Source organism: Pan paniscus, chromosome 10 (genome assembly GCF_029289425.2).
Source record: "Pan paniscus chromosome 10, NHGRI_mPanPan1-v2.0_pri, whole genome shotgun sequence".
NCBI lineage: Eukaryota > Metazoa > Chordata > Mammalia > Primates > Hominidae > Pan > Pan paniscus.
In genome coordinates this window covers 100,896,180-100,918,046 of record NC_073259.2, presented here as the reverse complement: position 1 = coordinate 100,918,046, position 21,867 = coordinate 100,896,180, and the positions used below count along the sequence as shown (strand labels likewise).

The following is a 21,867-nucleotide window of genomic DNA, read 5'->3' as shown; positions in this document are numbered from 1 at the left end:
GTGACTTTTGAAACATACTTGTAGCTATATGCCTGTGCCTAGTTGTGAGACTGAGAAAGTGTACATTAAGACTCTGAAAAATAATATTGCCAATTTGTCTTTAACGCTAATGTCATCTCACTGAAGATTTTAAAACGTCTGTTTATAAAGAATTACAGGTTAATTAGTATCTATTTATGTGTGTGTACTGTCATGAACTATTGGACTAAGGAAAAATTGGGTTATCTATAAAATTTATGTATTATTTACTGTCTTCATGTATGACTTTGTAAGGACTTTTGTCTTTGATATTAAAGACATTATATTAAATATAAATACATTATATTAAAAATGAAGAAATTATTGTAAATAAGTAAAAAAATTCCAAAAGTTTGAAAAGTCAGCTTTAGTTGCATTAATATTATTTTCAATAAATAAGTAATATTGGATGATTATAGAAAAAGGAGATAAGGAATGTGAAGAACATAACACTCACCCATAATACTGCCACGAAGAGATGAAGATGCTCAAATTTTGCTCTGATAGTTTTTGTCAGTTGCCCCTTTGAAGGCCTAGCTGTAGTCCTTACCCAGTCTTTTTTTCTCTGCTATCCTCTTCTCCACCTCTTGGTTGATGAGTCTGTGTATTGTGCATACGTTTCTGGATATGTCCTCTTTCTGTCCATTCATCATTCTGTTTTGTCTCTCTCTGACCATGTGTTTATTTTTTGTCTCCATGTGTATGTATTTTAACCATAGTAAGATTTTACAGATTTGCGAGAGGGGAGGAAAACTATCAGCTGGACTTTATTAAGAACAAGTTTCAGTAAATGTCTTTAAGAAAAATGTTCCAAACTGTGTTCATAATATGATGAACTGAAAGGAATCTAGTAATAATTTAGTTGACCTCAATCAGAACAACACCAAAAAACAGTTCCAATGGGTATTGATATTGAGCAGTGCCTGGCAATACTGTTAATATCATATTAGTAGGATTAACTTCCTACTTTCTGAGATAGTTATTTTGTACCTTCTTTGTTTTGAAATGTCTCTTTTTAACCTTCTCTCAGTCACCGTATATATAACTGAGAAAATAGGAAGCATTAGATAAATGTTCTTATTTTATCATACCTATACCATACCTGTTTCCTCTTACTTTATTACACTGAAAAAAAGTCCTTTTTATAAAATTTCAGTCCTTTCTCTTGTTCTGTGGATTCCATTCTTTTTCATTTTTAATTTATCCTCTCTCCCTCCTGCTACTTCACTTTTTACCTCTACTTCATATAATTCCCAATAACATACAAATTTGTTCAATATGATTCATATGAAAACAAATAAGAAAAGAACACCAAAAAATCAAAAATGAATAAAACCAAGACCAAAACTCTTTCTTTGACTTGAAATCCCGTCTTCAGGTACCATGTGTTATTTGCTTTCCTTCAGAGCCAAACTTCTCTAATATGCTGTTTACAGTCACTGGCTTCATATTTTATCTACTTAGATCTGTTATATCTTTTTGATGAATTGGTGTTTAATAGTAGTGGAATAACCCCAGCTTTGTTTTGATTAGTATTTTGTGTATCTTCTTCTTTCTTTCTTTTTTTTGAGACAGAGTCTCACTCTGTTGCCCAGACTGGAGTGCAGTGGCACAATCTTGGCTCACTGTAACCTCTGCCTCCCAGGTTCGAGTGATTCTCCTGCCTCAGCCTCCTGAGTAACTGGGATTACAGGTGCGTGCTACCACACCTGGCTAATTTTTTTGTTTTGTTTTGTTTTTAGTAGAGACGGGGTTTTGCCATGTTGGCCAGCCTGGTCTCAAACACCTGACCTCGGGTGATCTGCCTGCCTCAGCTTCCCAAAGTGTTGGGATTAGAGGCATGAGTCACTGCTCCCGGACTTTATCTTTCTTTTCATTTTCATATTTTCTTGTTCCTTTTGTTTTAGGTGGGGTTTTTTTTTTTTGGTTTGTTCATTTTTTTTTTTTTTGCAAAGAGCGTTAACACTTGTCTTTTAACTGGGAAAACTGCTAAACCCCTTTGAATTATTTTGGTTATATTTTGATTTATTTTTATTACTCTTTATGTACTTTTCTCTTTGTCCTGCTCTTCTGTTTCTTTTTCTCTTTTTGCCTTAGTTTGGATTTAACTTCCTTACTACACACCCTTTTCTGTGCTTCTGTAATACCACACACTTCTGGTTTTTTTCTTACCTCTCTAGCTGTTCATTCTCCTTATTTGCTGGCCCTTTGGTAAGCAACCTTCACATGGTGGTGGAGTACATTGCTGGGTTTAGTCCTGGCTACTGCTACTAGTTTGGATATTATGCACTATATTCTGTTCATTTAGTGTTTTTTTTTTTTTTTTTTAATGTTTTTGAGACAGAGTCTTGCTGTGTTGCCTTGGAGTGCAGTGACATGATCTTGGGTCACTGCAATCTCCACCTCCCAGGATCAAATGATTCTCCCACCTCAGCCTCCTAAGTAGTTGGGATTACAGGCACGTGCCACCACACCCTGTGAATTTTTTTGTATTTTTAGTAGAGACAGGGTTTCACCATGTTGACCAGACTAGTCTCGAACTTCTGACCTCAAGTGATCCATCCGCCTTGGCCTCCCAAAGTGCTGGGATTATAGGTGTGAGTCACCATGCCTGGCCCATTTTTGTTTCTTTTGTAACATACATAATGTCTAAAATACTTTTCTTTCCTTCCGTTTCGAGGACCTTTGAATGCTTTGATATAGATCACTACTTCCTAACTTATATTGTGGTTCAGTAGTTTAGATTTATCTTATTTTCTTTTATCTTCACAAATTAGAGGTTATTATTATTTTTAGATTTATCCATGTATTTACCAGTATAGTTGTTTACCATTCCTTATTGCATCTTCAGCCTTCCACTTACAATTGTTTTCTTGGGTTTTTTTTTTGTTTGTTTTTTTGTTTTTTTAGATGGAGTCTGGCTCTGTCACCCAGGCTGAAGTGCAGTGGCGCGATCTCGGCTCACTGCAAGCTCTGCCTCCCGGGTTCACGCCATTCTCCTGCCTCAGCCTCCCGAGTAGCTGGGACTACAGGCACCCGCCACCATACCTGGCTAATTTTTTGTATTTTTAGTAGAGATGGGGTTTCATGTTAGCCAGGATGGTCTTGATCTCCTGACCTTGTGGTCCACTTGCCTCGGCCTCCCAAAGTGCTGGCATTACAGGCGTGAGCCACTGCGCCCGGCCTATTTTATTCGTTTTATAGAACATCATTTAGGATTTTTTTAAAATGAGGACTGATTTGCTAGACTCTCAGTTTCAGTCTAAAATGTTATTTCATGCTCGTTCTTGAAACACGATTTTGCTGAGCATAAAATTCTACATACAGACCTTTTTTTTTGTCAGCACATTGAAAACTTCCATCTCTGTCTTTTTTCTGGGTCACATTGTTACTGTTGAGAAGACTGCTTTTAGTCTATTTGGTTCTATTGAAGGGATCCTTTTCTCTACTCCTGTGGTTGTTTTTTATAATTAATCAGCCAATAAATTAATCTGTTCTAGTCTCTTTCTTTCATTTCCTGTTATGTGTGTGTGTGTTTAATCCTGCTTGAGACTCATTGGGCTTTCTGTACACACCAATGTGTATTTGAAGTGTTTTGGAAAATTCTCGGTGATTATCTTTGACTATTGCCTCAATTTTTTTCTGATATTGCCATCTGAAACCTAGATTAGATATACAGATGCTCCTCGATTTATGATGGGGTTACATCTTGATAAATCAGTCATAAAGTCAAAAATTTTAAGTCAAACTATTCTAAGTTGGGGGCTTCCTGTATGTTAAAATTTCTCCCTTTATCATTTATTCTATCATAGGTATTTTTTTTATTTTTATTTTTTTAAACAAGGTCTTGCTCTATTGCCTGGGCTGGAGCGTGGTCATAGTTCACTGCACCTCAAACTCCTGGGCTCAAGCAATTCTCCCAATCTGACGTCTCCAGTAGTGGGACTATAGGTGCACATCACCATGCCTGGCTTTTTGTTGTTGTTGTTGTTGTTGTTTTTGGTAGAGATGGGCTCTCATTATGTAGCTTAGGCTGATCTTGAACTCCTGGCTTTAAACAGTCTTCCTGCCTCAGCTTCCCAAAGTGCTGGAATTATAGATGTGAGCCACTGCACCCCTCCCTGTTTTATTTTTTAATTTTTAAGTTTTAGTTTTTGAGATGGGGTCTCCATCTGTGACTCTGGTTGGAGGCTGGTCTTGACTTCCTGACCTCAAGTGATCCTCCTGCCTTGGCCTCCCAAAATGTTGGGATTACAGCCATGAGCCACTGTGCCTGGCCTGTTTTATATTTTATATCCTTTTTTTTTGTTTTTCATTTTGGATTAAAAAATGAATTATCCAATTAATTAAATCTTTCCTCAGCTGTGGAGAATACCTGCTGTTTAATATGCCATTAATTTTCATTTTAAATGTCTTTTTTTCATTCCTAGAAGTTCTTTCTTTTTTTCTTTGTTTTTGTTTGTTTGTTTGTTTGTTTGTTTGTTTTTGAGATGGAGTCCCGCTCTGTTGCCCAGGCTGGAGTGCAGTGGTGCGGATCTCGGCTCACTGCAAACTCCTCCTCCCAGGCTCATGCCATTCTCCTGTCTCAGCCTCCCGAGTAGCTGGGACTACAGGCGCCTGCCACCACGCCCGGCTAATTTTTTGTATTTTTAGTAGAGACAGGGTTTCACCATGTTAGCCAGGATGGTCTCGATCTCCTGACCTTGTGATCCGCCCGCTTCGGCCTCCCAAAGTGTTGGGATTACAGGCGTGAGCCACCGTGACTGGCTTTTCTTTTTCTTTTTTCCTTCCTTCCTTCTTTCCTTCCTTCCTTCCTCCCTCCCTTTCCCCCTTCTCCCCTTCCCCCTTCCCCCTCCCCTCCTCTCTCTTTCCCTTTCCTCCCCTCCCTTCCCTTCTCTCCCCTCCCTTCTCTCCCCTCCCTTCCCCTTCCCTCCCCTCCTCTCCCTCCCCTCCCATCCCTTCCTTTCTCTTCCCTTCCCCTCCCCTCCCCTCTCCTCCCCTCCTTTCCCCTCCTCTCCCCTCCAGTCCCCTCCTGGCCGTTCCTTTCTCTTCCCTTCTCCTCTCTCCTCCTCTCCCCTCCCCTCCCCTCCCCTCTCCTCGCCTCTTCTCTTTTTCCACAGGATCTTGCTCTGTCACCCAGACTGGAGTGCAGTGGTGCAATCATAGCTTTTACTGCAGCCTTGAACTTCTGGGCTCAAGCATTCCTCCCACCTCAGCCTCTTGAGTAGCTGAGATTATAGGCATGTGCCACCATGTCCAGCTAGTTCTGATTGTTTTTTTTTTTTTTCAAATTTGATCTTTCTTTTTCTTAGTTCCTTGTTCTTTGCTTTAATTTTCAAGCTTCTCTTTTATTTATTAAAACATTCAAATATGATTATTCTATATTTTCTGTCTGGTAATGTTTATAGCATTATAGTATTTGAAACTTCATAGGTTTGACTCTGTTGCCAGTTCTTTCTGTTGGATGTCACTCGTAATGGCTTGTGGCTTTTTCTCTTGTGTATTTTGTGAATTTTTTTCGATTGTGAATTTATGTTCCTTGGAACTTTTCTAGTGGAAACTCTTTGTGGTCTATGTCGATGTTCTTGCAGAGAGGATTTGCTCAGCATTATGTATTACATATATGTTATTACAGCCGACACTTGAACAACACAGGTTTGAACTGCGCAGGTCCACTTATATGTGAATTTTCTTCCACCTCTGCCACCTCTGAGACAGCAAGACCCATTCCACTTCTTTCTCTTCCTTTTCAGCCTACTCAGAGACAACAAGGATGAAAAACTTTGTCATGATCCACTTCCACTTAGTGGATGGGAACATTAGAGAGGTGCCGTTAACTGGGGAACATTAGAGAGGTGCTGTTAACTGGGGAACATTACAGAGGTGCTGTTAACTGGGGACTGCCGTAAATTAAGTTCTGAGCTTGAAATTCTTCAGATTATACAATAGCATACATTCTGACTGCTAATCTAATTGAGGGCTATTAGTGGTTATGGATTCTCAGGGGAAATTGTTTTTTCCATATGCCACCAATACTAAGGTACAGACAAGGTCTTGGTTGGTCTCTGTCTCTGTCTCTCTGAGGTTTGTTTCCTTTTTACCTTTACATCGAGTTTGGCTTCCTACTTTGGACAAGCTGTAGGTTTTAACATTGTGCCTTTAACAGCTTCTAAGTTGAATTGGAAATATCATGGTCTCCAGGACATTAAAGAAATATTCAGGGTGAAAGCTAACTTTGGTTCTATTTATATAATATTTTATATTTTATAGCGTGTAGTTGACCCTTGAACAATTTGAGTGCCAACCTCCTGTGCAGCTGAAATTCATGTATAACTTTTGACTCCCCAAAAACTTAACTACTAATAGCCTATTGTTGACCAGAAGCCTTACCTATAATATAAACAGTTGATTCACACATATTTTGCATGTTATATATATATATTATATACTGTATTCTTTTTTCTTTGCACATTAAAAAAAGACATTTATTCAGCATCATGATCAGACTATTACATTTAGCAATCAACAGCATGTTTGCAAAAAAAAAAAAAAAAAAACTACATTGAAACCCTTTGTTGGAATGCTTTACACTTTCCACAGAACAGAAACTAAAATGACTTGTTATACAATTAGTCACAAATACAGTCCTCGAGTTTTTTGCCCATACCCATGAGTATTTGTCTAAAACAGGTCTTCTTTGTAGCAGCTAGGCCCTGCCACCACTGTGCTTGGCTGAGTTCACAATCTGTTGTAACCTGTAGCTTCCCTGTCACTTCTCTGGCTCTCCTCTCCTGCTAAGCTTTGTTTCCTAATTAAAATCTTCTGCCATTGCCATAACTACTGCTGCTACTGGAACCACCATAGCCACCTTGGTTTCATGGTTTGGCAAAGTATTGGCCTCCACCACCATAGGGGCCAGGGCTTCTGCCTCCAAAGTTTCCTCCCTTCATGGGTCCAAAATTTGAAGACTGATTGTTGTAATTGCCAAAATCATTGTAGCTTCCACCACCTCCAAAATTAGTTCCATCATTACCAAATCCATTATAGCCATCCCCACTGCCACCATATCCACCACCACCACTGAAGTTTCCTTCACTACCAGAGTTGTCATTCCTGCCAAAACCACCTCCACGACCACCGCCAAAGTTTCTAGAACCACTTCAGCCTCTTTGGCTGGATAAAGCCCTAGCCATCTCTTGCTTTGACAGGGCTTTCCTAACTTCACAGTTGTGGCCATTCACAGTATGGTATTTCTGAATGACAGTCTTATCCACGGAGTCATGGTTGTCAAAGGTTACAAAGGCAAAGCCCCTTTTCTTGGCACTGCCTCAGTGAGTCATGATTTGAGTCACTTCAATTTTTCCATACTGTTCAAAATAATCTCTTAGGTGTTGTTCTTCATTGTTTAATGCCACCAACAAATATCTTTTTCATAGTTAAGTGGGCACCTGGTCTTTGAGAATCTTCTCTTGAGACAGCTCTCTTTGGTTCCACAACTCTTCCATCCACCTTATGTGGCCTTGCATTCATGGCTGCATCCACCTCCTCCACAGTGGCATGTGTGATGAACCCAAAGCCCCTGGAGTGCTCTGTGTTTGGATCTCTCATTACCACACAGTCCGTGAGCGTTCCCCATTGCTCAAAATGGCTCCTCAGGCTCTCATCGGTTGTTTTAAAGCTCAACCCTCCAATGAAGAGCTTCCTCAGCTGTTCGGGCTCTTTAGGAGACTCTGACTTAGACATGACGGAAGGGAGAAGAGAGACTTTAACGATGCTTCTTCAGTGGCGTCCGCGGGCAGAAAAGAACAAGCTGATGAACGTGTCTCACTGTATTCTTACGATAAAGTAAGATAGAGAAAAGAAAATATTATTAAGAAAATCATGTGGCTTATGCAGAAAAATGAAACTGGATTCCCTACCTTTCACCATATAAAAAATTTAGCTCAAAATGGATTAAAGATTTAAATGTAAGACCTTAAACTATATGAATTTTAGAAGAAAACCTAGGAAACATCATTCTGGACATTAGTGTCGGGAGAGAATTTATAACTAAGTCCTTAAAAGCAATTGCAACAAAATCAAAAATTGACAAGCCGGACTAATTAAAGAGCCTCTGCACAGTGAAAGAAACTATCGACAGAGTAAAGAGATAGCCTGCAGAATGGGAGAAAATATTTGCAAACTGTGCAGCTAAGTTTGCAGATATCAAAGGTCTAATATCCAGAATCTGTAAGAAACTTAAACAATTGAACAAGCAAAAAGCCCCATTAAAAAATGGTCAAAAGACACGAACAGACACTTCTCAGAAGAAGACATACAAATGGCCAAGAAACGTGACAAAATGGTCCATATCTCTAATCATCAGAGAAATGCAAATCAAAACCACAATGAGATACCATCTCACACCAGTTAGAATGGCTGTTATTAAAATATTAAAAAACAAATGTTGGTGAGGCTGCAGAGAAAAGAGAATGCTTATACATTGTTGGTGGGAATGTAAATTAGTTCAGCCACTGTGGAAAGCAGTTTCGAGATTTAAAGAACTTAAAACAGGACTACCATTCAACCCAGTAATCCATTACTGAGTATATATCTGAACAAAACAAACCGTTCTACCAAAAAGACATACGCATTTGTATGTTCATTACAGCACTATTCACAATAGCAAATAAATGGAATCGGACTATGTGCCCATCAATGGTGGATTGGATAAAAAAAAGAAATGGTACATATATACCACAGAATACCACACAGGCATAAAAATAACAAAATCATATTCTTTGTAGCAATACTGATGCAGCTAGAGGCTGTTATCCCAAGCAAATTAACACAGGAACAGAAAACCAGATACTGCTTGTTCTCACTTATAAATGGGAGCTAAACATTGGGTACTCATGGACATAAAGATGGCAACAATAGAAACTGGAGACTACTAGAATGAGAAGGGAAGGGGGTGGGCAGTGGTTGAAAATCCGACTGTTGGGTACTATACTTAGTACCTGGGTGACAAGATCATTTGTACCCCAAACCTCAGCATCATGCAATATACCCAGGTAACAAACCTGCACATATACCCTCTGAATCTAAAATAAAAGTGAAAAAAAAAAAAGATGCCAGATACGGTGACTCATGCCTGTAATCCTGCACTTTGGGAGGCCGAGGTGGGCAGATCACCTGAGGTCAGGAGTTTGAGACCAGCCTGGCCAACGTGATGAAACCATGTCTCTACTAAAAATACAAAAATTAGCCAGTCATGGTGGCACGTGACTATAATCCCAGCTACTCGGGAGGCTGAGGCAGGAGAATCACTTGAACTCAGGAGGCAGAGGTTGCAGTGAGCTGAGATCACTCCACTGCACTCCAGCCTGGGCAACAGGGTGAGACTTTGTCTCAAAAAAAAAAAAGAAAAATCATATGACTAGAAAGATTCCATAGAGCCAAAAAAGAAAAGGAAAATCGTCATAACAAAGAGAAAATATATTTACTATTCTTTAAGTGGAAGGTCATAAAGGTCTTCATTTTTGTCTTTATGTTGAGTAGGATGAGGAGGAGGAGGAGGAAGAAATGGAGTTGGTCTTGCTGTCTCAGAGGAGGCAGAGGTGGAAGAAAATCCACCTGTAAGTGGACCCACACTGTTCAAACTTGCGGTGTTCGAGGGTCAGCTGTAATAACATATATAATATATGTAATACATAAGGTAATAAGTGATATTTTATATCATTTTGTTGTTTTCATCAGGACAGTTCAGACTGTTTAGTACACCATATTGCTAGAAGTAAATGTCTTTGTTTATTGTTTATCCTATTCCAAGCTGGCTTCCATCCTCAGTTTTTCCACTGAAACTACTCACTAATGGCCTGTCTTTTACTAATTCTCATCTGTACTTCTTTGTCCTCATCTTACTTTACTTCTTAGACGCATTTAGTCCAGTCGACTCTTGCTGTCTAATAACGCAGTCTTTCTTGTGCTTCTCTGATACCTCTCTTCTGGTGTTTTTCCTACCTCTTCAACTGACCTCCAGATGTTGTAGTATCTCAGTACTGCATCGCCTTTCTTTCCCTTTCTTCCTTTTCCTTTCCTTCCCTCCGTTCCTTCTTTCCCTCCCCTCCTCCTCTCCATCTCACTCTGTTGCCCAGGCTGATTGTGGTGGTGTGATCACTGCTCGATCTCCTGGGCTCAAGTGATCTTCCTACCACTGCCTCCCGAGTAGAGTAGGTAGCTGGGGACCATAGGCACACATCACCATGGCCCTGATAATTTTTGTTTTTGTTTTTTTTCATAGAGATGGGGTCTTGCCATGTTGCCCAGGCTAGTCTTGAATTCCTGGGCTCAAACAGTCCACCCGCCTCGGCTTCCCAAAGTGCTGGGATTACAGGCATGATCTACTACACTGAGCCCGTTTTCTAAAAAGCCAGTCAGATTTAGCAGTGGGAGGACTACCTCTTCCCTGATCATGTGCCTAGAGAGAGCAGGCTTTTCTTGTTAGCATGGTCTGGTGTTTCCAGATTGCTGGCTTCTCTAGTATTCATTTCAGAATATATGAGGCAAAGAACTCATCAGTCTGTCATTCCTTGTCTCCTGAGATCACTAACTGGTCTGCCTTCCTCTCTGTATCTTTCAGAGTCTTCTTACATTTGTTTTATATGTAATGTCCATGAATTTTAGCTGTACTTGGCAGAAGGAATAAGGAAAAGTGCATCTATGCCATTTTTTCTGGAACTGGAAATGCCTATTTTAAAAATTAAGCCAGGTGCGGTAGCTCACGCTTGTAATCCCAGCACTTTGGGAGGCCGAGGCGGGCTGATCATGAGGTCAGGAGATCAAGACCATCCTGGCTAACACCGTGAAACCCCGTCTCTACTAAAAATACAAAAAAATTAGCCGAGCATGGTGGTGGGTGCCTGTAGTCCCAGCTACTCGCGAGGCTGAGGCAGGAGAGTGGTGAGAACTTGGGAGGTGGAGCTTACAGTGAGCCGAGATTGCATGACTATACTCCAGCTTGGGCGACAGAGTGAGACTCCGTCCCCCTCCAACAACAACAAAAAAAATTAGCCAGGCACTGTGGCGTGTGCGTGTAATCCCAGCTACTTGAAAGGTTGAGGCAGCAGAATCGCTTGCTCCTGTGAGGTGGAGGCTGCGGTGAGCCGAGATTGCACTACTGCACTCTAGTTAGAGTGACAGAGTGAGACCACAACTCAAAAAAAAACAAAAACATTGGATTGTCTTTTTATTATTGAATTGTAAGACTCCTTTATACTGGGTGCAAGTCATTTGCATTTGCCAGTGTTTTCATTGCCTCCTATTTACTGTGTAGTGAAGGAGGGATTTTGCCCCAGGTTATGGGAATGGCTGAACATGTAACACGTGACACTGGACAGTTGAGATCAACAGCAGTTTGTTTTATGTTTACAGCCTAGGGGAGTAGGACACTACATGCCATGCATGGCTACATGTAGATTACATTTGGGAACAAAATGAACAACCAGGGGCTGTGGGAGGCAGGCTTGGTAGTATCAAGAGTCTGGGGTGCCTTCTGGTTCCTAAAGAAGGATATGATTGGATTGTTTGGATAAGTCTGTGGGCTGGCAGGGGACCAGGACATGGGAAACCCACTACGTAGGGATAAGCAGGGACTGTGCCTGGTCCCTGTGATCAGAAGGGCTGTTTGAGTAGGCAGCCTTATCTGTGGGAGGAGAATGGGGAGGCAAACTTCTGGTTAGGCCATTTGAGGCCCTCCCACTTTCACCAGATGTCAAGGCAGCACACAATATTGGGCCTTAATTTGGGTCAAATATTAAATAGAATTGGGGAGAGTAAGTATTTTACTTTGTGAACTTAGGGGAATAGCATTTAAGGTTTTTACCACTGAGAATGATGGTAGCCATGGGTTTTTTTCTGATCAGCTTAAGGATGCTTTCTAGTTTTCTGAGAGCTTTCCCCCTTCCCTCCCTCCCTCTCTCCCTTCTTTTCCCCTCCCCCTTCCCTTTGAATGAATTTTGAATATTGCCAAATGCTTTTCCCACATCTATTGAGATGATAATATGATTTTCTCTTTCCGTTATTGTGAAGATTTACATTGATTTTTGAATGTTGATCTACTCTTGTTTCTAGGATAAGCTCCACTTGGTCTTGCTGTGTTGTTATTACTATTTTAATACAGGTGGAGCATCCCTAATCTGAAAATTCAAAATCCGAAATGCTCCAAAATTCCAAACTTGAGTGCCGAAATGATGTTCATTTCAGATTTTGGATTTTTTGGATTAGGATGTCCAACTGGTAAGTATCATGTAAATATTCCAAAATACAAAAAAAAAAAAAAAAAAAATCCAGAATCCAAAAGTGTCTCAAGCATTTCAGATAATGGGTGCTCAGCCTGTATACTGCTGGATTTCATTTGTTTATGTATTTTTGGGGGACCTTTTCATTTGGTCATGAGGGATATCAGTCTGTAATTTTCTTTTTTGAAATGTTTGTATCAGGTTTTGGTATCTGGGTTTTCCTGGCCTCATAAATTAGGGAGCACTGCTTCGTATATTTTCCGAAAGAAATAGGCACTAATTATACCTTGAATGTTTGCTAGAATTCACTAGTAAAACCATCTGGGCTTGGAGCTTTCTTTTTGGGAAGTGTATTGATTATTACTCAGATTCTCTGTTTCTTTTTGAGTCAGTTTTGGTGAATTGTGTTTTTAAGGAATCTGTTGTTTCATCTAATGTGTTGAATTTATTGGCATAAATGTCTATAGCATCTGTAGTGATATCCCATGATTTTGGTAAGAGATAAAATATTTTATCCTTTTCTTTCTTTCCTAATTATTCCTATTAGTTTATCCATTTATTAATTTTTAAGGTAGCCAACTTTTGACTTTGTTAATTTTCTCTGTGTTTTGCTTTCCTCTTTTATTGGTTTCTGCTTTTATATTTAATTTCCTCCATCTACTTACTTTGGATTTAGTTTGCTCATCTTTTTTCTAGATTCTTAAGGTGGAAGCTTAGGACTTTAATATGCATTTTAAATTTAATATTTGTCCTAAATTTAATGTTTAAGTTAAATTCTTGCCCTCCACTCTTTCCTACCCCAACATTCAACTTGCTATTCTTTTAGCTGTCTCAGAAAGCTGAAAATTGTAGAAAATCTCAGATATTGAAGCTCAGGATTTCAGAGTAAACTTGATTCTTCCTTTTCCTCATCCACCATATTCAGTACATGATAAGTCCTATTCATTTTAGCCCCCAGATATATCTTCAGTCCGTTCCCCCACCTTTTTTGTTTTTTGTTTTTGTTTTTTCCAAAGGAAGCTGTATGGAAATTTAATTTTTAATTTTCTTGTAGCGAGGGGTCTTGCTATGTTGCCCCAGCTGGTCTCAAGCTCCTGGCTTCAAGCAATCCTCCCACCTTGGCCTCCTGAAGTGTTAGGATTACAAGTGTGAGCCACTGTGCCTGGTCTTATCTTCTTCTTTCTGTTTCTGCTGGTCACCTAGATGATCATAAGGGTGTATTATCCTTATCATTTTAGGTCACTTCTCCAAAGAGCAACCACAAGGACTGGAATCAGATCAGGCCATTCCCTGAATTAAAATCTTCATTGGCTTTAGGAAATGCCTGCTTCCAGTTTCTGCTGGAGGCTATGCTTCCCAGCAAGAAAAGAAAAAAGAAAATTCATTGGCTTCCTATTATGCAAAATAAATTCCGTTATATCTTATCATGGTCTATAAGGCCCTGCGTTTGTGGCCTCCACCTACCTATCAAATCTCATTTCTTAGGCCGGGCGTGGTGGCTCATGCCTATAATCCAAACACTTTGGGAGGCCAAGATCACGAGATCAGGAGTTCGAGACCAGCCTGACCAACATGGTGAAACCCCATCTCTACTAAAGGGTGTGGTGGCACGCACCTGTAGTCCCAGCTACTCAGGAGGCTGAAGCAGGAGAATCACTTGAACCCAGAAGGTGGAGGTTGCAGTGAGCCAAGATCGCACCACTGCACTCCCGCCTGGGTGACAGAGCAAGACTTTGTCTCAAAAAAAAAAAAAAATTATTTTAATTTTAGTTCAATTATCACCTTCTCAGAAAACCTTTTCTATTGAAATTGCTTAAGCAATAATTTTAATCCATTCTGTTACTGCCTTAACACAGACTACCATCAATCATTAACCCTCACATATTATTGTAACTGTCCTCCTTTTATCTGATGTTACCCACCTCCTATCTCCTCTCTCTTCCAATTGAATCTATTCTTTTAAAATATCGCTAGGATTTTATGATGCCATTTTCCTGGTTAAAACCCAGGTTAGGCCAGGAATGGTGGCTCATGCCTGAAATCTCAGCACTTGGATGCCCAGGCTGGCGGATCAGTTGAGGCCAGGAGTTTGAGACCAGCCTGGCCAACATGGAGAAACCCTGTCTCTACTAAAAATACAAAAAAAAAAAAAAAAAAAAGAAAAAAGAAAAAAGAAAAAAAATTTAGCTGGACATGACAGCACATGCCTGTAATCCCAGCTACTCGGGAGGCTGAGGCACGAGAATTTCTTGTGCCTGGGAGGCAGAGGTTGCAGTGAGCTGAGCTCGTGCCACTGCACACCAGTCTAGGTGATAAAGCAAGACTCTGTCTCAAAAACAACAACAAAAAAACAACACCCAGGTTAATGGCTTTCAATTAATTGTCCTTAGAATAAAGTCTAAATTCTTTAGCTTGTTCTAGAAGTTTTTTTGTTGTTGTTTATTTATCTTTTTTTTTTTTTTTGGTGATCAGCTTTCTTTTTACCTCTATAGCTTCATTTCTTCTCATAGTCTTCTTGATACTCTGATCCGGGCATATCGAATTCTCTGTTTTTATAGTGTGCCAAGTTTTTTCTTTTCTTGGGCTTTTCCATAAGCTAATCGCTGTACCTCACCTGCTTATCTTAGTAAGTTCAGACTGCTATTATAAAATACCACAGACTTAGTAGCTTATAAACTGCAGAAATTTATTTCTCATAGTTCTAGAGTATGAGAAGTCTAAGATCAAGGTGCTGGCAGATTTGATGTCTGATGAGGGCCCATTTCCCGGTTCATAGATAGGGTCTTATCCCTGTGTCCTCACGTGGTGGGATGGGTTAAAGAGCTCCCTTTTACCCATTTGTTAGGATAAACTAAAAAATATTTATCCTGGTGGAGCTTACATTCAAGTGGGTGGAAATAGGCAAAAATAAAAACATACTAAACATGTATTGGCCAGGCATGTTGGCTCACGCCTGTAATCTTAGCACTTTGGGAGGCTGAGGTGGGAGGATCGCCTAAGACCAGCCTGGACAACATAGGGAGATGCCATCTCTACAAAAAATAAAAAAGAAAATTAGCCAGGAGTGGTGGCATGCACCTGTATTCTCAGCTACTCGGGAGGCTAAGGTGGGAGGATCGCTTGAGCCCAGGAGTTCGAGGCCACAAGTTAATCATGATTCTGCCACTGCACTCCAGCTGGGATGATAGAGTGAGACCCTGTCTCAAAAATAAATAAATAAAAAATGTATCAAGTTAGACAGTTGGTGTTATTGAAAAAAATAAAGCAGGAAAGGAGGCATATAAAGTGTTCTTGGTGGCTGCAATTTTAAATAGTTATCAGGGAAGACTTCTCTGAGGAGGGGATAACACAAAAAGAACTGAAGGAGGTGAGGAAATGAGTCACGTGGATTTCTGGGGCAAGTATTTTTCCAGGTCTGTGGAACAGCAGGTCTCTAAGGTGGGAATATGCCTGTCACGTTGAAAAAGCAACCAGGAGGCTAGTGTAGCTCTAGCATAGTGAGCAAGGGGGAGATTGGGTCAGCGATCAGGCCTGCCTCTTGTAGGGCCTTATAGACTATTATACAGACTTTAGTTTTTAACTGTTACTGTCGTAGAAAGCTATCGGATAATTTTAAGCAAGGAAACGACAAGATTTGATTTGCATTTTTATGGGATACACTCTAGCTGCTGTGTGTTAGTGGGGTGAAGGTAGGAGCAAAGAGTGTTAGGAGGCTGTTGTAATGATCTGTGTACAATGTGATGGTGACTTGGAGCAGAGTGGTAACAGTAGAGGTGCTGAGATTCTGGATGCATTTTCAATGTGGATTTAATAGGATTTTCTGATTAGTGGGGCATAAAATGTAAGTTTTTCTTTTTTGAGACAGAGTATCACTCTGTCGCCCAGTCTGGAGTGCAGTGGTGCAATCTCAGCTCACTGCAATCTCTGCCTCCTGGGTTCAAGCGATTCTCCTGCCTTAGCCTCCCGAGTAGCTGAGACCACAGGCGCGTGCCACCATGCCCAGCTAATTTTTGTATTTTTAATAGACCATTGGCCAGGATAGTCTTGATCTCTTGACCTTGTGATCCGCCTGCCTCAGCCTCTCAAAGTGCTAGGATTATAGGCATGAGCCACTGTGTCTGGCCTAAAATGTCATTTTTTTGGGTAACTTTTTCAGAGAGTCTGTAAGCTTCTTGAGGGTGAAGACCTTGTCTTATTTATCATTGTATTCTTAGCACCATACCACAACAGCTAGAACATAGTAATCACATGCCCATGTGATTTTTAAAAAATCATATATTACTTAAAAAAATTTATTTACTTTTTAAATTGACACATTTTAATTACACCTATTTGTGGGTTACATTTTGATGTTCAATACATATGTATGTTGTATAATAATCCGATCAGTGTAGTTAGTGTATCCATCACCTTATTCATGTATCATTTCTTTGTGGTGAGAGCATTCAAAAGGCTGTCTTTTAGCTATTTTGTGATATACAATATTTCACTGTTAACCACAGTTACCCTACTGCATGGTAGAATACCAGCAAGTGAATACTTTTTGAATGAATGACTGTATATGGAAACTTAACAGTGAAAAACAAGAGTAAAGTGAAAGGCAGCCTAAAGCCATGGTGGCAATAACAAAACAGCTGGGCACTGTGGCTCACGCCTGTAATCCCAGCACTTTGGGAGGCTGAGGCAGGCGGATCACCTGAGGTCAGGAGTTCGAGACCAGCTTGGCCAACATGGTGAAACCCCGTCTCTACTAAAAATACAAAAATTAGCCAGGCGTGGCGGCAAGCGCCTGTAATCCCAGCTACTCGGGAGGCTGAGGCAGGAGAATCGCTTGAACCTGGGAGGCAGAGGTTGCAGTGAGCCGAGATTGTGCCACTGCACTCCAGCCTGGGTGACAGAGCGAGACTCTGTCTCAAACAATACAAAACAAATGAAGCATATTTTTCTTTTTCTTTTTTTCTTTTTTCTCTTTCTTTTTTGAGACAGGGTCTCACTCTATTGCCTGGGCTGGAGTGCAATGGTGTGAACATGGCTACCGCAGCCTGGACCTCCTGGGCTCAAGTGATCCTCCCGCCTCAACCTCCTAAGTACCTGGGACTATAGGTGCATGCCACCATGCCTGGCTAAATTTTTTTTTTCTGTATTTTTTGTAGAGATGGGAATTTGCCATGTTGCCAAGGCAGGTCTCAAATTCCTAGGCTCAAGCGATCTGCCTGCTTTAGCCTCCCAAAGTGCTGGCATTACAGGTGTGAGCCACTGTGCTGGGCTGAAGCATCTTTTAAAGAAGAATTGTTCTGTAGTTCTAGCACTTGAGACTGTGGTCATCTGGAAGACAACTCTTTCATCAGTTAAAAAAAAAAGATGAACTCATATTCCTCATTTTCATCCCCTGGATAATCTCCTTTAAAGGTTATTAACAAAAGGAATAATTAAAGTAATGATAGCTAACATTTACTGAATGTTTTCTTTGTACCAGGTACAATGATAAGTGCATTGCATGTATTATCTTATTTAATTGTCATGAGATTCATATGAAGTAGGTGTTATTGTTATTCCACTTAACAGATGAGGCAATTGAAGGTCTCATAGCTACTAAGAGTGATATGAATCCAGGATTCAAGCCCAAGCCTAGCTCTTAATTGCTACCCTGTCTTGCTTCCCATCTGGCATCTGTTTTCAGTCTTCCTCTCTCTCCTTGCTATTCTAAGTGACTTTGATAACTCAAGGAACATTTTAACCTCCCAGTTCCTTAATGTTGTCAATGTCAATGATCTTTCGTATCTCTTTTCTTGCTACTTAATTCCATGGCAGTACCTTCTACTGTATCATCAGGCACAATAGTTTCACCTGAAATATTAAAGTCATATCTCCCCATTCTTTACTATAATTGTCTATCCTTTCACAAACTTTCTTCTTCATATTCTCATTACTTCATTTTCTTGGCCTTGCTGAGTAATCTAGGTTTTTAATTGCTATCTTTTCATCTAGTCTCTCAGTCTTTCCCTTTCATCTTTAAGCGTACATCTAATGACAATTCATATTCGTTGAGCACTTACAATATCTCAAGCACTGTATTTAGTATTTTATATACACAAAAACTCTAGAAGAATAGGTGCTAGTATTAGCCCCATTTTATAGATAAGGACATTTAAGCAAAGCAAAGTGATTTCCTTAAGGTCATATAATCAGGCATTGGTTGAGACCCAAGACCCAAGTCCACATCTATTTTTGACACTGACACTCATGATGTTATAACATTTCATGCTTATTGCTGTCTTCATTTTATTTACTTTCTCCCTGATGCTTTCAATTCTAGTCTCTCATCCTATTATTCTTTTTTTTGTTTGAGACAGAGTCTGACTCTGTCACCCAGGCTGGAGTGCAGTGGTGTGATCTTGGCTCACTGCAACCTCCCCCTCCCGGGTTCAAGCCATTCTCTGGCCTGAGCCTCCCTAGTAGCTGGGATTACAGGTGCACACCACCATGCCTGGCTAATTTTTGTATTTTTAGGAGAGATGGGGTTTCACCATGTTGGCCAGACTGGTCTCGAACTCCTGACCTCAAGTGATCTGCCTGCCTTGGCCTCCCAAAGTGCTGGGGATGCAGGCATGAGCCACCATGCCCAGCCCCTCATCCTATTATTCTTATTTGACAAAACCTCAAGCCATACATACATCAGTATAACAGCCCATATTTTAAAATATAGATATTGTTAGGTATATGTAATTTAAAATACTGTTTGAAGATGGTTTTATTTGGCTCAGAAAATTACAAGGAAGAATCATCTGCTGGGAATTATGGGTGTGGGGAAGAATGGGATCTCAACCTAGTGGAATATAGTAAAGACTAAAAATTACTTTCATTAAATTACTTTCAAAGAGAACTTCTTTGTTGAACACATTATATGACATAAAAGTATTTGTTATACTTGCCAGTAATTTCTTGATCTCGGCTGGGCGTGGTGGCCCACGCCTGTAATCCCAGTACCTTGGGAGGCCGAGGCAGACAGATCTTCTCAGGTCAGGAGTTGGAGACCAGCCTGGCCAATATGGTGAAACCCCATTTCTACTAAAAATACAAAAATTGGCCAGGTGTGGTGGCACATGCCTGTAGTCTCAGCTACTCAGGAGGCCGAGGCAGGAGAATTGCTTGAACCTGGGAGGAGGAGGTTGCAGTGAGCCAAGATCGTGCCACTGCACTCCAGCCTGGGCGACAGAGTGAGACTCCGTCTCAAAAAAAAAAAAAAAAAATTAGCTGGGCCTGGTGGTACGCGCCTGTAGTCCCAGCTACTCGGGAGGCTGAGGCACAAGAACCCCTTGAACCCCGGAGGCGGAGATGGCAGTGAGCTGAGATGGCACCATTGCACCACAGCTTGGGCAACAGAGTGAAATTGTCTCATAAATAAATAAATAAAATAAAAGCTAACTTGCCGATAATAGGTCTTACATAGGTAAGGACAAAGTATCATAAGCAGAAAGAATTTTTTAAAAGTGTCATAAACAAAATAATATTCTAACTGAAGCAACTGGATACCATAATGAAAAGGAATTGAACCAATGCAAATTTATAGCATAAGGATGGGAACTAATTTTAGAAGTCCTACTTTGGATAGATTTTCACCTTTTGTACAGTTACCACTTGAAAATTTTCCTTACGTATACCAGAAGAGATACACTAGTTATTTTCTTGTTATTTCTATTTGCATTGTCTTGTTTTATAAAAATATTTTTCTGTATATTTTTCTAAAAGTTGTTATTTCACAGGGTTTCATCTGCCCCTTATGTATGAAAAGATGTATAACTGCTATTGATTTATTGGAGCATTACCAGAAAGTGCACGATGAAAATGAAACAAGAGGACAGGAACTTCTTAATGACTCCAGTATTACTGTGGGTCCTGTATATTTTGTTTTAGCAGCTTGGTTTTGGGTTGCTCAAAATAGCTGGTTTTTCCTTGCCTCGGTGTTGCTTAACTTTTTATGCTACAAGGGAATATGGATTGCTCTAATTATGCATGCTTAAAGGAAGTTTCAATAAGGAAAAGAGGCTCTTGGGAAGTCTGCATGGTTTCTCTTACTGTTTGCAGCTATCTTTTTGTGAATTTGTAAATAAATACAGAAATTTAAGTTAATATTTTGTATCAATTTTGCCATGAAATCAAAATATTAAGTGAATATTATTCCAACATTGGTAAGTTATATTTTTATTATTTTGTTAATGTTTCATTAATGGATGTATTAAAATGCTTTAGTATAAAATACTTTGCTCTTACATAGAAAAAGGACTTTGAGGCTGGGCACTGTGGCTCACGCCTGTAATCCTAGCACTTTGGGAGGCTGAGGTGGGCAGATCACTTGAGGTCAGGAGTTTGAGACCAGCCTGACCACTGAGGTCAGGAGTTTGAGACCAGCCTGGCCAACATGGTGAAACCCTGTCTCTACTAAAAATACAAAAACTAGCTGGGTGTGGTGGCATGTGCCTGTAATTCAAGCTACAGGGAAGGCTGAGGCACAAGAATCGCTTGAACATGGGAGGCAGGGGTTGTAGTGAGCCGAGATCATGCCTGTGCACTCCAGCCTGGGCAACAGAGTGAGACTCTGTCCCGTGCCTGCCCCACCACCGCCAAAAAAAAAGGAAAGAGACTTTGCATATGAACAGTTATTGTCCCTATTCAGGAAAATATACAGCGTTAGAACTTGAATCTCAGACTGTCTCAATTTTTGTTTTAACACCCCTAGACTTGAGGAAGGTGACAGAATGACATACTCTCATAAGTAACAGTGGATCAGTCCAAAAATATTTCTCAGTATTTCCCAGTATCTGAGGCTGCACGTAACAAAGGCTGAGGAGGGGAGCAAGTTAGGGGAAGCGCTGCCCATTTTCAGGCTGAAAAGAATTTCTCAGATGATCCTGATAATGTGTTTTCTTTGAAAATCACTATGGTATTCCAAAAACAAAGGAAACATAGCTTTTAAAAAATATTTTATAAATCTTATAAAATAATGCAACCTTTTGCACCAGAAATACCAAAAATTACTTTTTTCTATGAGGTAATTATGTATATAAGAAAGGATTCTTAACAACATTTAGTTATTTGACACATTAATGGAGTACCTTTTATGTGGCAGATATTTTGGCAGGTGAGGGAGATAATAGGTGAATAAGGTACAATCTCTACCCCAGGAGGTTTCTATGATAGGTATTATTTGCAAAAAGTGCAGTGGCTAATTCAGCATAAGAGGAACTCAGGAAAAACTTTATAGGAGGACAGTTAAACCAGAGATTTTAACTGTGGTGGAGAAAATGGGTGCATGTAGGATGATACCAGTTAAACTGGCTGAAGCAGTGCAAGCAAAGCTGGAGGCATAAAAGATTCTTGAAAATCTGCTTAGCATTTTATCACATGTTATCCTTCTGGACCTTGTGGGTCAACTTTTCTTCTTGATGGACTAGCCAAAATCAAAAGTAATAATCTCATCTACTCCGCACTTAAAATAAGGGCTTTCCTTTTTTTTTTTTTTTTTTTTTTTTGAGGCAGAATCTCACTGTGTCACCCAGGCTGGAGTGCAGTG

The 21,867-nt window shown here is 40.1% G+C and overlaps 1 protein-coding gene and 1 pseudogene across 1 annotated transcript in view; one reads left to right on the top strand and one right to left on the bottom strand.

Annotated features, from left to right (window-relative positions):
* The window catches only part of EEA1 (early endosome antigen 1), a 157,691-nt gene that overhangs the window by 38,990 nt on the left and 96,834 nt on the right, over positions 1–21,867 (top strand). The window lies entirely within an intron of this gene.
* On the bottom strand, positions 91–15,685 carry LOC129393533 (heterogeneous nuclear ribonucleoprotein A1-like; annotated as a pseudogene).